The 16585-nt window shown below is 39.8% G+C and overlaps 1 protein-coding gene across 9 annotated transcripts in view; it reads left to right on the forward strand.

Moving 5' to 3' along the window:
- Positions 1 to 16585, forward strand: part of PTPRG (protein tyrosine phosphatase, receptor type G) — a 737058-nt gene that overhangs the window by 431354 nt on the left and 289119 nt on the right. The gene's annotated exons all lie outside the window — the stretch shown is intronic.

The raw sequence follows: 16585 nt of genomic DNA on the forward strand, positions 1-16585 counted from the left end.
TGAATTTTATTACATTTATAGTTGTACAACCATCATCACAACCAAATTTTATAGCATTTCCATCCCAAATCCTCAGTGTATCCCCCAACCCCTCAACCTGTCTCATTTGGAAACCATAAGTTTTTCAAAGTATGTGTGTCTGTTCTGCAAAGAAGTTCATTCTGTCCTTTTTTCAGATTCCACATGTAAGTGATAGCATCTGATGTGGGTGCCTCACCATCATCTGACTGACTTCACTTAACATGATAATTTCTAGGTCCATCTATGTTCCTGCAAGTGCCATTATTTCTTTCCTTTCGATGGCTGAGTAACATTCCATTGTGTGTATGAACCACATCTTCTTTATCCACTCCTCTGTCAATGGACATTTAGGTTGTTTCCATATCTTGACTATTGTAAATAGTGCTGCGATGAACACTTGAATACATGTATCTTTTCGAGTAATGGTTTTCTCTGGATAGATGCCCATGAGTGGGATTGCTGGATCAAATGTTAATTCTATTTTTAGTTTTCTGAGGAATCTCCATACTGTTTTCCACAGTGGTTGCACCAATTTACATTCCCACCATAGTGTAATAGGGTTCCCTTTTCTCCACACCCTCTCCAGCATTTATTGTTTGTAGACTTTTGGATGATGGTCATTCTGCCTGGTGTAAGGTGGTATCTCATAGTGGTTTTGATTTGCATTTCTCTAGTAATTAGTGATGTTGAACATTTTTTCATGTGTTTTTTGGCCATCTGTATGTCTTCTTTGGAGAACTGTCTGTTTAGATCTTCTGCCCATTTTTTGATGGTGACACAGTTTCTTTTCCCTGTCCATTTCTGAAACCCTGTTTTCTGGAGGTGAAATTCTGTACAAAACTCTGGTGACTTGGGTTTTCACCCTTTAGAAAAGAGAAAAGATAGTTGATACCTGAAGAGGAATCTCAGAACAGTCTCTCAGAAGGGAAGCTGTTTTAAGGTTTGTGCGCCATCAAGAAAGAGGCGGTTGACCAGTGGTCCTGTGACTTGCTGTTAACTTTGCTGGGATCTATGGTGACATTTCACCACCACTGTGTCAGTTTTCTCAAAGGTCCATGCTGCAAGACCACAGAAAGGGTGGGTGCAGTAGGTTATGTGTTTCTTTTTGGTGAGGGAGGGAGAGAACAAGTCTCCAAATTCCTTTTAAAATCTTTAGTGGGACAACACATCCATTCTATTGCCAGCCTTATTTTTATACCTTTAATCATGGTCAGAATATGGATATTCTTTCACTGGGACAAACATATTTGTTGGTTGTTTGGATGCCCATGTGGTAAGCTTTACAAGTTTATAGAAGAGAGTGGGTTTGTATTCAAAACTATGGCTGGACTCAAATATGGGGTGACAACTCTTAGTGTTTTATAGCTTGTATAAGTCATGACCTACTTTGATCATCTGTTGAATACTTTACATCCCCCTCCACAGAGATAATACGTGTATGTGCACACAGATTTGCCCATAATTTATAGGAGCTCATCACTCACCCTTGCTTCCTAAGCCATTCATGGATCCTCTAGGCAACCTTGAAGCTTAGGTGAAAAGCCCCTACAAGATCAGAAAATCAATAGTGTTTCTATGTTTACTGGAGTTCCCGTTGTGGCTCAGCGGAAATGAATCTGTCTAGTATCTGTGAGGATGCAGGTTCAATCCTTGCCTCGCTCAGTGGATTAAGGATCCAGTGTTGCCATGAGTTGTGGTATAGGTCACAGATGTGGCTCCGATCGGTGTTGTTGTGGCTGTGGCGTAGGCCGGCAGCTTCAGCTCCATTTGGACCCCTAGCCTGGGAACCTCCATGTGCCATGGGTGCAGCCCTAAAAAAGACCAAAAAAAAAATTTATAGTATTGCTATGTTTATAGACACTTATATTCACATATCGATTTGTTCTTATCCATGATTGCTGTAGAAACCTGAGATATCCATTCTGAGAAAGTGCTGCATGTTTTTTCTTGTTTATCAGACAAATTCTCAGTATCAGAATTTTTTCTGTGTTAGGATTTCTCTATCTCTATGACTTCTTGTCCTAGTCACATTAATTATATGGTTTACGGAGTAGGTTTTTCTACTTAATGGGTTCACTTTATCCTTTTATATTATATGAGTCATTTCTTAAGAAATCTTTGTTTTATTTGTACTTGGAAAACTTATTCCTAGAAGCAAAATTACATCAGATTTTTAAGTTTGGGGTTTCCCTTGCCTTTGCTGGCCAGTTCCCACTGGCAGTGTGAGTTGAAGGAAAGTTTGTGTTCCACTAGCATTGTTCTGATGCCTCTTTATCCTAGAATTGGGTTACCATTTGTTCAGTCAATGTTGTTCCAGGCAAAAGACCTGGGATTGAAAGTTTGAAAACTTAATTTGGCAGCTGCCTTGGAAAAGAAAAACTCTGAAAAAGATTCACAGGACAGACTTGTGGTTGCCAAGGAGGAGGAAGGGTGAGGAATGGAAGGATTGGGAATTTGGGATTAACATAGGCAACTAGTGTATGTAGAATAGATAAACAACAAGCTTCTACTCTTCAGCACAGGGAACTATATTCAGTATTCTGTAATAAACGGTAATGGAAAAGAATTATAAAACAATACATATGTGTGTGTGTATGTAACTGATCACTTTTCTGTCCAGCGGAAATTAACACAACATTGTAAATCCACCATAGTTTAATAAAGTAAAAAAAAAAATTTTTTTTTTAAAGGAGTTCCTGTTGTAGCTCAGTGGGTTAGGAATCTGACTAGCATCCATGAGGATGTGGGTTCAATCCCTGGCCTCGCTCAGTGGGTTGGAGATCTGGCATTGCTTCAAACTGTGGCGTAGTTCATGGATATGGCTCAGATCTGGCATTTCAGTGGCTGTGGTGTAGGCCAGCAGCTGCAGCTCCAATTTGACCCTGAGCCTGGGAACTTCTTTATGCCATGGGTGTGACCCCAAAAAAAGGAAAAAAGAGAAAAACTCTTGCAGAAGGAACAGGAACTTCTTCCTCATTCTTAACCACATCCCCTAATGTCTGTATCCTCCTCTTCTATTCTGGAGAATTGAAGAGACTAGATATATATTCTTTTGAAAACTTACTACTTTAAATGAATTTTTTTTCTTTTTACTCAAAGAGTACCATGAAATTCAGAAACTAATTAGAAATGGCAGCTACAATGCCCAGAATTACTGTTTGACCAAGTTACTTGAATTTATTTCTTCTAAGTAATGTCAGATGGTAAGGCTGCCTATATTAATTGGTTCCTCATTGAAGCCCATCTGGTTCTTAGGTTTTTTTTTTTTTTTTTTTTTAATGTGATAAACATGTTAAATTACTTAGTGGTTATATTTGGAGGAACTTGAATTTCAAAGAGCAAAGGTTACGGGATCAAATCTAACTTTAAAATATGTACACAAAAGTTGCTCACTTTCGTGCAAAACATATCTATAATATTTTATGTTAAATTGCTTTGAGTTTTTTATTAACACCAACTCTCCTTCAGATTTTCATACCGAACATCTCAGTCTTGGTTTGTTTCTTTCCACAGAACTGTATTGCTTTTTCAAGAAAGTAAAATGAAAGTGAGAAAATCATGATATACCATGTAGTAATTGATCAGCAATGGGGACATTATTTATTTGTCTTGTATACAGATTCAGAGTTGAGTCATTGATTGGGCTGGCATTGGTAGAATACAGCAATATTCTCATCCAGTGACAATATCCTTCTTCTCAGAGAATTTTAGGCATTTTCAGGGGACATTTTTGATTGCTACTACTGTGGGCAGTGGAATGCTATCCAGATTCTGGCGGGTAAAAGCCAGAGATGCTGCTAAACATTCCAGTTCATAAGTCAAGCCCCCACAACCAAGAATGAACCAGCAAAATGTAACAGTTGGGCAACTCCAGAGTATGTTTAGTGAAATCCAGCTTTCCGTTACTTATGTGACATTGTTTTAAGTAGTTTGAATAGAGAGGACTTATGGAAACTCTGTTCCCTCCTTTTGCAGTTTTTAGAGAGGAGATGACCTTTACCTTATGGGTCAGAGCATTGCTGGTCCTGGCTCCTTTAGATTCCAGTTGCAGTAGAGGCATGGCCTTGGATATTTCAAAAGTTGCCTCCATGCTCCTGTACTGCAGGTTGAATTTTAAGCATATGCCGCACAAAATTCTGGATCTCCTCCCTGAGGGCAAGTTGCAAAAAACCCAACTTTGTAGGTTTTTCTGCTTCCCAGGAATTCTTTGAGGTCATCTCCAACAACTTTGACCACATCCAGAAATTAAGCCTCTCCACACTCTCCTGACTGAAATCCTGAACTCAGTCTTTTTAGTTCTACATTTAAAAACATCCAATCTGATAGAAAAATAAATGTCTGTATAGAAACAAAATAAAAGCCCTTTGATAGTAGCATTCTTTATAGTTTAGTTTAAGTAGAAAAAGAAAGTTGAGGAGTTCCCATCATGGCTCAGCAGAAATGAATCTGACTAGTATCCATGAGGATGCATGTTGGATCCCTGGCCTTGCTCAGTGGGTTAAGGATCCGGACTTCCTGTGAGCTGTGGTATAGGTCGCAGACACAGCTTGGATCTGGAATTGCTATGGCTGTGGCGTAGGCCAAAGGCTACAGCTCTGACTTGACCCCTAGCCTGGGAACCTCCGCATGCCACAGGTGCAGCCCTAAAAAAGACAAAAAAGAAAAAGAAAGTTGAAATCAGATGACAAGGCCGTGCCTAGGTGACTAAACCCACTTTGGACCCTCGTTTGCACTCACTGCCTACTTTTTAGTTTTTTTATTTTGTTTTTGTTTTTATTTTATGTTTGTTGGTTAGTTGGTTGATTTTTGTTTTGTTGTATTTTAGTTTTGGCCACCCTGCAGCATATGGAGTTCCTGGGCCAGCGATCAGATTGGAGCCACAGTTGCAATCTATGCTGCAGCTGTGGCAATGCTGGATCCTTAATCCACTGCCCGAGGTGCTGGGCTGGGGATTGAACCTGCATCCCAGCACACCAGAGACACCACCAATCATGTTGTACCACTTATTAGCCTTATGTCCTGTCTAACAGCAAAGTGTTCTTGAGTGCTTCTGTCCTTTAGATGCTGAGTTACAAAGCTGAAGCAGGGTCCTACTTCAGCAGAGTCAAAATATTTATATTCTAGTCATTTACACAGAAATGACCAAGCAGTTATATAAAGAACTGTGTAATATCAATTGTGATATAGTCTCTGAAAGAGAGGGGCTTTTTATCATGAGATGAGGACCCTAGTGGAAACAGATATAAAGATTTAAGATATTATTAAAATAAGGGAAGAGATTAATTGGAGCCTGCCCGTGGAACAGGGACGTGCAAAGGCCCTGAAACAGATAATACTCGGTAAATTAAAGGAATAAAGAAAGGTCTATGGGGCGGGGGGCGTGTGGATAGGCAGGATAATAGCCCCTCCTTGCAAAATGTCCACACACAAATCTTTGAAGCCTGTGAATATAGTTATTACTTTACATGACAAGAGGGACTTTGCAGATGTGACTCAGTATCCTTAAGGTCCAAAGGCTCAAATATTTCAGTGATTAAACGGTAATACTCGAGTTTTTCCATGGCTAGTCCACTTTGTATTATCTCTCCAACCAGTCATCTGTGATGGTTCCTACCCTATCCCAAATTTTCTCCCTACCCTATACTCATTCCCTGTTTTAAATAAAAGTCCACATAGCACTAATAGGAACTGAGTCATGTGGTGTTTCCGCTAATAACTGAAGTTGGAGTTAATGCAAAGAGAAACCTCCAGATAAAACCTCTGAGAGCTCCATTAAGGTGGAGGCTCATTGCATGCTTATGGTCTGAGGTAATTAAAATCTTGTTTATTACAATGAGAGATCGCAGGAGTTGTTGATTCAGACTTATTGGTGCTTTATGAGTTGAAGTCTTCAATAAGCTTAAATGATCCAAATTGATTGTATGTGCCCTTTCCAGTGAAACTCACAGCTGCTTCATTTCAGCTCCATTTAGAGAATCTTAGCAAGTGAATAGAGGCAAAGACATTTTTCCTAATACATACCAGGCATGCATTACCATATGGTATAGGTCTACAATCCCTTAGCTGAGACCCTTGAGGCCAGATGTTTTAGAATTCAGAATCTTTTCTAGAGAGGCATGATGGTACATATGCCAAATATATTTACACAGGGACACGTTGTGGGGTCTGGGACCATACCCCTTTGAATGCATTCATATTTCTGCAGCATGCCGATGAATATTCACACTAAGTGGGAAATGTCAATATTCAAAGTAGCTTCACATCTCTTCGCATCAGATATTACTATTGAATTAGTTTTTGCACCAAATCATAACAATCACCATCCCTTTGATCTTGGAGGCTTTTGAGATTTCATAGTCACTAATAAAGAATTTATGGACCTGTGTTTTTAAAACTGGCTCCAGAGTGTGGCACTGGTGGTTTATGCTCTCAAAGAGCATGGTTTTTTCCACCCATGACATAAGCACTGAATTATTTGTCTACCTGGTGGTTTGGACACGTACAGGTGCTACTCTCATCTTGCTCCCCGCTCGATCCTGGTTGTGTACAACATTCTTATTCAGAGTTAAGGTTTATCCAAAGTTGGAGAAGTTGCTAGTGGAAGGCTGACTTGTTCTGTGATTCATTCCCATTCTGTTTGGGCCTGCAGTCACTTCCCTTTCCACGTCTGTGAGTATGTTACCTGACCTGCTCCTGTGTTCCCTTCCATCTGCCCAGCCCCTGACTTCCTACCTAGAGTCAGACTCCCTGGTTTGCTTTTCATCTTGTGAAGTAGGTCCTGGTTCTTCCAGTGCTTCTGTTACAACCTGGTTATCTGGGTCTCTTGCCTGGGACCACTAGGTAATATCCAGGGCACCCGCATCCCTCTTCCTTCTCCCAGGTGAGCTCACGCCCCTGTGCCACAAAACGATTGTTTAGTGTTTCTATCTTGCTTTGTCATTAGAGAAAACTGTCTTTAAAGAGAGTTTAAGGTATTTTCTATTAAACATAACTTCCATAGCGTCACACTTTTTTCTTTTGCCCTGCCTTGTACTTTATTTAAATTCCTGCAGTTGTTTCAGGTTCTCTGAAAAGCTGCTTTGTACACAGAGTGAGTCCTAAGTTGATGGAACTCAAGGCAGGGCCTGGTTTCCTTGTCCTGCACCCTCATGGATCACAGGATGTGTTAAAGAGATTGGTTATCTGGCTATTTGGCAGTATAGCCAATAGTGTTTTTCTCCAATGATTTCCATCAAATGGCAAGGGAATTGCTTGGAATTTAATTAATGAGTTGATTAAAACAAAGATTCCATTTAAGAGCAGACTGTTTCATCCTTTACTGGCTAAGATATTTAATTTCCATCTGGCTGATCTTTTGTATGTATGTCCTGTGTTAATTAAGAAGAGCATTGGAGGAGGGCCGGGTACTTAGAGTATGCTCAGTGGAGAAGTTTGTGCCTGGTTCTGCAGAGCTGGAGAGTGGGTTTTGTATGGTAGAAGCAAGAAGCCTAGGTCCCCCGGTGTACTAAAGCTCCATGATGCCTGACAACCCTCATCACGCACAGTCATCCTAAGGTATGAACTTGGCTCAGGGCTGTTTGATGGTATGTCACCAACAGGTGGAGTCCAGTAATGATTGAATGGTATTGAGACAAGCAAATGACACTCTCTGAATAGAAACATTGGTTAAATTAGACCATATTCTCAAGATAGAAACTTGATGATAGGTGCAGGGGGCTTGAACAACCAAAGGGAAGACCTGGGAGTGAGATGGTGTTGGAGGTGGTACTGCTGTTACCTGCTCAGGTCCTTGGGCTCTTTAATCAATAGGAATTGCTAAGAGGCCACATGAGGAATGCAGGTGAAGCTTTTTGGGGACTCATGCTGAGGGAGCTTGAGGAGACAGGCTGGTTCCTTAAATGGGGTGAGAATAGGGTAGATCGGTGAGTCAGGCCAGAAGGGTGGTTTAGGTGGTCTGCTCACCCCTTTGGTGATGCTGCGTGCAGGGATCATGCATGACACCCTCCTTTTGCTCTCAGCACCTCAGAAATGGCAGTTGGTTTGTGGCCCTTCTGTATCTTCTTGTTCATAATTGCCCCGGCCACACATGCATGCAGTTACTTTTCATCCCACCTAGTTTCTCTGTACTCTGTTGCTGGAGGAGAGCTGTCCACTTGGTGATCTCTCCAGTCAAGTGTCCTAGGTCCCGGATCCCAGCCTGTGTCACTGGTGGTTGTGATTGTAATGATCATATTACAGTACAGACACCATTTAGCAAGTGTAAGTTACTTGTATCTGGAATGTTTCAGATACTACCTTGTTTAATTTTCTCACCAGCCTTGGAAAAGAGGTGCTCTTATCATACACATCTTTTAAAATGGCACAGCCGAGCTTCTAGGACACTAAGTGTCCTCACTGAGCTTTACTGTTAGTACTTCAGAATCCGAGTTGCAGCATCTTCAAAATCCAAACTATCACTTGTTTTATTTTGATAGCTTATTTTGGTGTTTTTCTTGTCATCACTTTAGGTTGTTTTTAGGATAAGCAATGAAGTTGAAATAATTCTGTTAGAATCTGTTTTTTGTTTATTTGTTTGTTTGTTTGTTTAGGGCTGCAGCCACAGCATATGGAAGTTCCCAGCCTATGGGTTGAATCGGAGCTGCACCTACACCACAGCCACAGCAACACCAGATCCAAGCTGCATCTATGACCTACACCACAGCTCACCACAATGCTGGATCCTTAACCCACTGAGCAAGGCCAGGGATCAACCTGCATCCTCACGGATACTAGTTGGTCTCATTACTGCTGAGCCATGACAGGAACTCCAAGTTCTGTTTTAGTCATAACCACTTCTTACTGTACAGCAGGAAAGGAAAAAAACAAAACAAAACAAAGGGCTTCAAATGTTCAAAGATGACTGGACCAATAGTAAAAACATACATAGAGGAGAGGTGAAGGGAACAGAAAATGCCATCAGCTCTTTGCCTGGAGATATCTATAGCAGACACTACACATTTTATCTGGCTTAACCTCTTTAGTCTATTTTTTATCACATAGAGAGCAGCACTGTCTGACAGAAAATATAATGTGAGCCATACACAGTGATTTAAAATTTTTGGTAGCTAGCTTAAAAGAAGTAAAAAGAAAGAAGTGATTTCATTTGATTTTAATAGTTCATTTTATTTTAAACAATTTGCATTATACAATAATAATTGTTACAATCTTAATCATTATTTTTAACTGAATACCCTAAAATTTTAATATTCCAACATATAATCAAGATAAAAAGTTACTGAGATATATTACATTCTCTTTTTTTATTTTTTTATTACTATTTGTTTTAATAGTTATTTCCCCAATACAATTTTTTTTCTACTGTACAGCATGGTGACCCAGTTACACATACCTGTACACATTCTATTTTCACACATTATCATGCTCTATCATAAGTGACTAGATACAGTTCCCAGTGCTACACAGCAGGATCTCATTGCTAATCCATTCCAAAGGCAATAGTTTGTATCTATTAACCCCAAGCTCCCCAACCACCCCACTCCCTCCCCCTCCCCCACATTCTTTTTTTTTAATTGTCTTTTAAATCAATGTATATTTTACATGTAGAGCACATCTCAAGTCAGACTGTCCACATTTCAGAGGCTCAAGATTCACATGCAGTCCGTGGCTACTGTGCCCAGGACATACAGTGTTAAGGGTTCCCAACCTTGATGACAAAGTATAGATAATAAACTAGCCAAGAGATTAACAGAGGTTCTTTATTTTTTTTTTTACAGTATTTAAAAAAATGTTAAGTATAATTGATTTACAAGTTTATAAGAATTTCTGCTGTACAGCAAAGTGATCCAGTCATACATATATATATATATATATTTTTTTTTTTTTCCCCCTCATACATCATGTTCTATCACAAGAGACTGGATATAGTTCCCTGCGCTGTACTTGTAGAGCAGAAGTTCTTTATAAGAATCTTTTTGCTGAATTTGTGGTAATTTTCTTTTTCTCTTCCAATGAAAAATGTATATATCCACTGTGGTTTACTTTTGTATTGGGATCTTGAAGAGGCTTCACCTGGATATGATACAGGTTCTCTCTCTGTCTCTCTTTTTTTTTCTTTTAAGCTTTAAGGGTTTTTCCCTCTTATTGTTTGTTTGTTTTTACAACATTTGTTCCCAGGGCTTTGAACCTTCTTCTTCTCAGAGTCCATTTCCAGGCTGAGGAACTCAAAGAAAGCTGTCTGGGGAGACCTTTGTGTACTGAGGGCAGGGATGGACCTCAGGAGGCCCTATCAGATGTATTGTCAAGTTCCAGTCAAGAGGATTTATGTGCTTCTGGCTCGGAACACCCTCCCCCACACCTCCACTTTTTTGTGTGTGTCCTGTCAAAATGTGAGCAGGAAGGTTTCAAGCCATCTTAAATCTAAAGCCCTTAGCAAGTTCTTTAGTGCCATGTCACTCAGAAAGGACAGTGGGAAAGATTTATAAGGAATAGAAAGAAGTCAAGATTGAAAGAAAGTCTATTTTCTCGCTCCCCTTTAAATCCCTGGCATAGAATTTCATAGTGGCCCCTTTTAATGGAATGGAAGCTAACTCCTAAAGCTTCCCCCCTTCGGATGACATAGCCTGGCACTATGTTCAGCACAGATACTGCTCTGGGTACATTTCCGCAATAGACAGAGACCAGCTGGGCAAATTCACCAAAACCATATTTTAGTTAAAAATATAAATTTTATCTCTTGAATGTTTGAGGATGTCTTAGAAGACAGGACTGTAAAACTCAGGTTAATACATGAAAGCCATTTGGGTTAATAGTAAAATAACTTCTAAATCCCAGCTTTTCGCTACAGATAGAGCTTCAATTTCTGAATCTTCCTATTAAAACCTTTACTTCATTGATTGATAAAGCTCAGTATTTGGGAATCTTCTTAATTTATGCCTCAGTGTTCACCATTCTCTAATCAAGGAAGGCTTAGGGTGAAAGAAAACTCATTTCCTGCTCTCCTGACATTTCTTAGCCTGCTTCTGCCTTGGAATTTGCCTGTTTCTGTCTCTCTGTCTCCTTCTCTTTCCTTTTTCCTCCCTCTTTCTTTATCACTTTATTTAATTATATTTATTTTCTCACAGGATAAGTGTGGGCTGAAATATCATAACCATACATGTGCAGTTGTCTTCAGGCAAACATGCCTTCGGTCTGTTTTCTATATTCCTGTTACTAGATCTAAATGCTCTGCTTAAGAAGTGATTTGTGGTCAGATATATTTTGGAAGTGCTGCATGATCTGTAGCTTGATAATAAGCCAATATGATAATTCTTCAGAAATATTCTAATAGAGAAACTTCCTTAATTTTCATTTAACAGAGAATCTCCCAAAGTCAGGTGACCATGGAAATTTTATTTGTATCTTCTTTAAGACCAATAGTGAGGAGAATATATGCAGACATGCTGCGTCAAGTCGTTCTGAGGAAGGCCCTTTGCCACATCTACATGCTCTCTGTACAAATGCTTAAATGCCGTCCCTACATTCTTCCCTAGTTTGCAAATTGTCAGTAGCATTTGCTTATTCAGCTGATGAACAGAGCCTTCTCTATTCGGGACACAAAGTGACATGGCTGAGCTCTAGGGCCCCTTATTTCAGCAGGTTCAAAGGCCCTGAGGCGGAAGCCTGCTTCCTGTTGGAGCAAGCAAGGGGCAGGGTGATAGGAGGGAAGTCAGGGAAACAGTTGAGGTCCTGATGATATGAGACCCCATGGGCCATGGAAGCTCTGTGGCTTCTCCTTCAGGTGAGATGGGAAGCCCTTAGAATGCTCTCAGCAAAGGAGTGACATTATCTGGCTTATATTCTAGAAGGATCCTTCTGGCTGCAGTTGAACTTGGGCAGCAGAAGTCAGAAGATGATTGTACTATTTCAATAGAGATGGGGACATTGCCAGAGATGGGTGCAGTAGGAAGAAGCTGAATTCTGATTGTTTTGAGGAAGCGTGTTAATCAGGGGAGATAGGATAGGGATGTTATCTCAGGCGATAAAGTTTGTATTTCTTGGTTGAAAAAAAAAGAATGATTCAAGGAGAGAAGAGCATGGATAAATGATGAGTCTGTAATATTTTATAGCATATTGTTTAGTTTTTAAGATTCTTTTAAATCTTTGGTTATATAATGTTCCAGTTGTATTTGTATAATAGGTATTTTTTGCCAGTTTTGATTACATACTGTATGTTATGCAATAAGGAAAAATGTAGCATAGAGAAATGATTAAATATGACAATAATAAAATGCACTATCTTCTAGAAGGATTCATTTGAGTTAATAGATGTAGAGTGCTGTCAGCAGGACTGGAACATTCTAAGAGCTTACTCAGTATTTGCATCAAGTCTAAATCCTGTCCTATGTGACTGCAGATCCTCAGTCCACTGTTTCCACCCAGCTTCAAGCCATCACTGTCTCTGACTTTGACCATTGCTGTAATTTCTTAAAAGGTCTCTCTTGCCCTTAGCCCCATCCGTTCTTTATCCAGTCACCAAAGTTTTCTTTTAAACTCTTGAATCTCATTACATTTTTTTCTTTAAAATTCTCCCGTGGTTTCTAATCCCATGTTGGATAAATCCTGAGATCCACCTCGCCTTGCAAAGCCCCGCTTGATCTGCCTTCTACTCCCCGGACCCCTTCTTCTCCCCACCTCATTTTCACCAGCTGCTTCCTCAGTTCACAATATTCTCTCCCTGATGATCCCTTCTTGTGGCTCGTTCCTTCCTTAATCCTACCCATAATGACATCGCATGCTCTCTCCGCTCCCAATTCAGCCACTTTCTTTCCTATTACCAAGTTTCATTTTCTTCATAGCTCCTATCAGTTTCTGAAATTGCTTATTGATTTGTTTACTTGTTTATTAACTCACTCCTCCTCCCCTACTCCACCACTGTACACTGCGTGTAAGCTTCTAGAGGAGAGAGAGAGAGGTCTGTCTGTCTTGTTCACTGCTGCATCTCCGCTGCTGATGGATGCAGTCCTGTAAAAGGGTGAGCAGTATTATGTATTAAGAAACCAACATTCTCCTATTGAATCTTCATCTTCCCCTCTCAGTGGTTTAAAGGGTGAGGAACTCTAATCCCTGAGAATGAAAAACACTTTCTGTTCATTCATAAGAAGGACATTTAAAGCAGCAAATCCTTCCCCCAGACCACCTTTTCAGTTAAGGATGTGAAAGACCCAAATAAATTAGTTACTCAGAAATAAACACATTCATTCTGTTGCCTCATGCTGCGAGGCTGAGAGCTAGTCATGTAGCTCAAAAAATGATCTTTTTAAGGTCCGTTCTTCCAGAGTGGAGCTCTTACATTAACAACTATTGCATCTACATATTAAGACAGATTGTTCCAATTAGTCAGCGAGGTCTAGGTTTTTGAGAGCTGTTAATATGTACATGAGCAATTACTGTAGCAGAGTTAAAAGGTGTGCCTTTGGGAATTTTAGATTGAGATTATCTGTTTCATTTATGAACCAAAGCAGGAGCCCTGAGAATTGTCTCCTTTCTCTGCTAGCTCACTCACTAGAAGGTTCTCCAGTGCCCATACCCAAGGGTTATAAGGTGCCAGGTTCCTTTCCTCTGCCCTGCTCACCCTGTCCCAGACCAGTGCCTTCTTCTATGTTCCTTGAGAACCAGCCAGTGGGATGAGCATTTGGGGATTTCTTAGTGAACACAATAAACGAGCCTCTTGACTTCCAGGTACCTGAGACCAGCAGAGAGACTCTTAACCAGAATTGACATCGAAATCAAGTGGGCATTTTTTTCATTTTTCAAAACTAAGTCCAAGTGATTACCACTCGTTTCTAATTAATAGTAAAAGAGAAAGAAAAAAAAATACTGAAAATGGTCCAATGATTTTCTACCTTCTGATAAAATGCTATGAATTCTTCAGGTGAGTACTGTGCCTCTCTCCTGTGCTCTGATGCTTGCATGTGCTGTCTCTTTGCTCAGTTTACTAGAATCTTGTGATATCAGCAGACACTGAATTTGAAGTCAAATAATAGGTGATTTGTAGATTCTGGGGGTGATACCCCTTCTTTCCAGTAGGCCAGTCTCTTTGAATGATTGAAGGTCACCAAGTCAATCTCCAATGTGCCTGAAATTCCTCCATTTGAGTTAAAGTATTGCCCCTTCTTCAAATGCTAATATAGGGGAAAGAGTATGAGAGTTCTGCCTTTTTTGAACACTGTAATAAAACTCATCAGATCCTGCTCCAGTGGTAGCTAGCAAAGAGCAAGGCATCACTTGGAATAAGATGCCAAGGAGGTCAACTCTGCGCATGAATGGGTGAGACACTTCCCATGGAAGAAAGAAGGCCTAGATACAGCATGAATGAGGCTGTGGACTGGGGAGAGGCAGTATGAATCCAGCAGTAATTAGATCTGGCAGTCGGGGAGCCTACCTCAGCTGGAAAGCAAATGATTGGAATGAACAGTAGGGTGTCAAGAGAGTGGGATAGTGGGTCTCGATAATTTTGAAGGGAATCTCATTGAAGAAAAAAATCAGCTTAGTCTCTGGGAGCCCAGAATGGAACCAGGACCAGCAGAAGCAGACTCTATGAAAGAAACTGGCTATAGCTTCGGCACAGCACTCAGACAAGCAGCAGAAGCCTGCCAGGGCCTCTTCTGTTTTATATAATGCAGGGGACGTTTTTCAAAGTCAAATTCCCTCAGTCCCTCCAAGGACCTTCTGAGTCAGGTGTTGAGAAGCAAAAGATATTTCCCCATAGTTCTGCTGTCAAAAACAGCTCCTGAGATAATAATGATGGTGAACTTTGCAAAAATACTTACTGTGGGGACTTTGAGCACTCTTCACACGTTATGTCATTTAAACATCACTTATTAAAAACATCTTTCCATATAAACAGCAGTTAATAACCAGTACTACCTTGCTTTTTTTTTTTTTTTTTTTTTTTTTGCTTTTGCATTTGCTTTTTTAGTACTGCACCTGCGGCATATAGAAGTTCCCAGGCTAGGGGTTGAATCAGAGCTACAGCTGCCAGCCTATGCAGCAACACAGGATCTAAGCTGTGTCTATGACCTATACCACAGCTCATGGCACTGCCAGATCCCATTGAGCAAGGGCAGGGATCAAACCTGTGTCTTCATGGATATTGCTTAGGCTTGTTACCACTGAGCCACAACAGGAACTTCAAATATGTATTTTTCTGATAAGAAAAATGAGGTAAGAGACATCATGAGAGAAATCTCAGTAGGGCCTCAAGTTGTCTTCTAAGTTGTCATCAAAGTTGTCTTCAAATTGTCATCTAAGGAGCCTAGTAGTCTGACCTGAGATGCCATTTTCTACTGATTACAGATCGATTCTTATTATCATTTTGATCTTTTTCCTTCCAGTATTTGGCAAGAGCTGGGGGGAGTTGTAAGTATAGTCAGTACCAAAGTGAATACAGCCATAGCCTGCTTCATCAGTTCATATATTGTGAATATTTCCCATATTTTGAAATATTATTTGCTCCTTCAAAAATGTAATTTAATTTTCTTACTAGTACCTTGTTGTAATTCTACAAATTTTTCATAATTAAGCATTTTACTTTAAGATCTGGGAAAAAAATAGCAGAACAATGAGTCTAATTTAGTGTCATTTCTGAGACCTTGTTTTTCTAAGCAGAAACAACTATAAAGGCAGCATATTGAAAGCATAAAAAATAATTTTTTCCCAAAATGCAAATAGTTTCATCATCTTTTGATTTTCAAAGTAATATATGTTCATTATGAAATAATTCAAACAATAAAGAAGTTAAGAAGAAAGGACATATTTTTCTTGCAAATACATAGCACGCTTAAGAAATGCCAATATGCTGTACATAGTTTTATAGGCTCATTTCCACTTACTAGATGAAGGAAGTCTTCCATTGTCAGTAAGTAGCTATCTACATCATGCTGTTTAAATGCTGCATAACACAGGTTCTGAGTTGATTATTGGGGTTCAAATCTCATCATTGCCTCTTATTAGCCATGTGACTCTTGGGCATCTATATAACCTGTTCCTTTATATGTTGACTGACATTTAATACTTATTATGTGTCAGATAAGAGTTTATAGAGGAATTAAAATTATAATATGTATAAAATGCCTGGTTTAGTGTCACACAGTAGGTAAAAGATAAATGTTTGCCTCTCCATGGTGTGGATATGACATACTTTATTTTAGCAATTACTTGTTGATGGAAATTTTGGCTCTTTCCATTTTCCCCTGTGATAAATATCACCATGTAGAGCATATGCTTGGGATAAACTCAGGCTCTCTAGGGACCAGCCATATGACATGGAGGTGAAAGGCAGGAATTAACTAAAATGCTATTTAGCTTGTTGACATTTGGGGATATAAACCAACATGAGTCAGAACTTATGGCTTTTTCAAAAGAAGCTGGAAATCTCTATTTGAAAAAGCCCAAATGGGAGTTCCCATGTGGTGCAGTGAGTTAAGGATCCGTCGTTGTCATGACAACAGCTTGGGTCCTTGCTGTGGCTTGGGTTTGATCTCTGGCCCAGGAACTTCTACATGCTGGAGGCACAGCTGAAAAAAGA

Source organism: Sus scrofa, chromosome 13 (genome assembly GCF_000003025.6).
Source record: "Sus scrofa isolate TJ Tabasco breed Duroc chromosome 13, Sscrofa11.1, whole genome shotgun sequence".
Lineage (NCBI taxonomy): Eukaryota > Metazoa > Chordata > Mammalia > Artiodactyla > Suidae > Sus > Sus scrofa.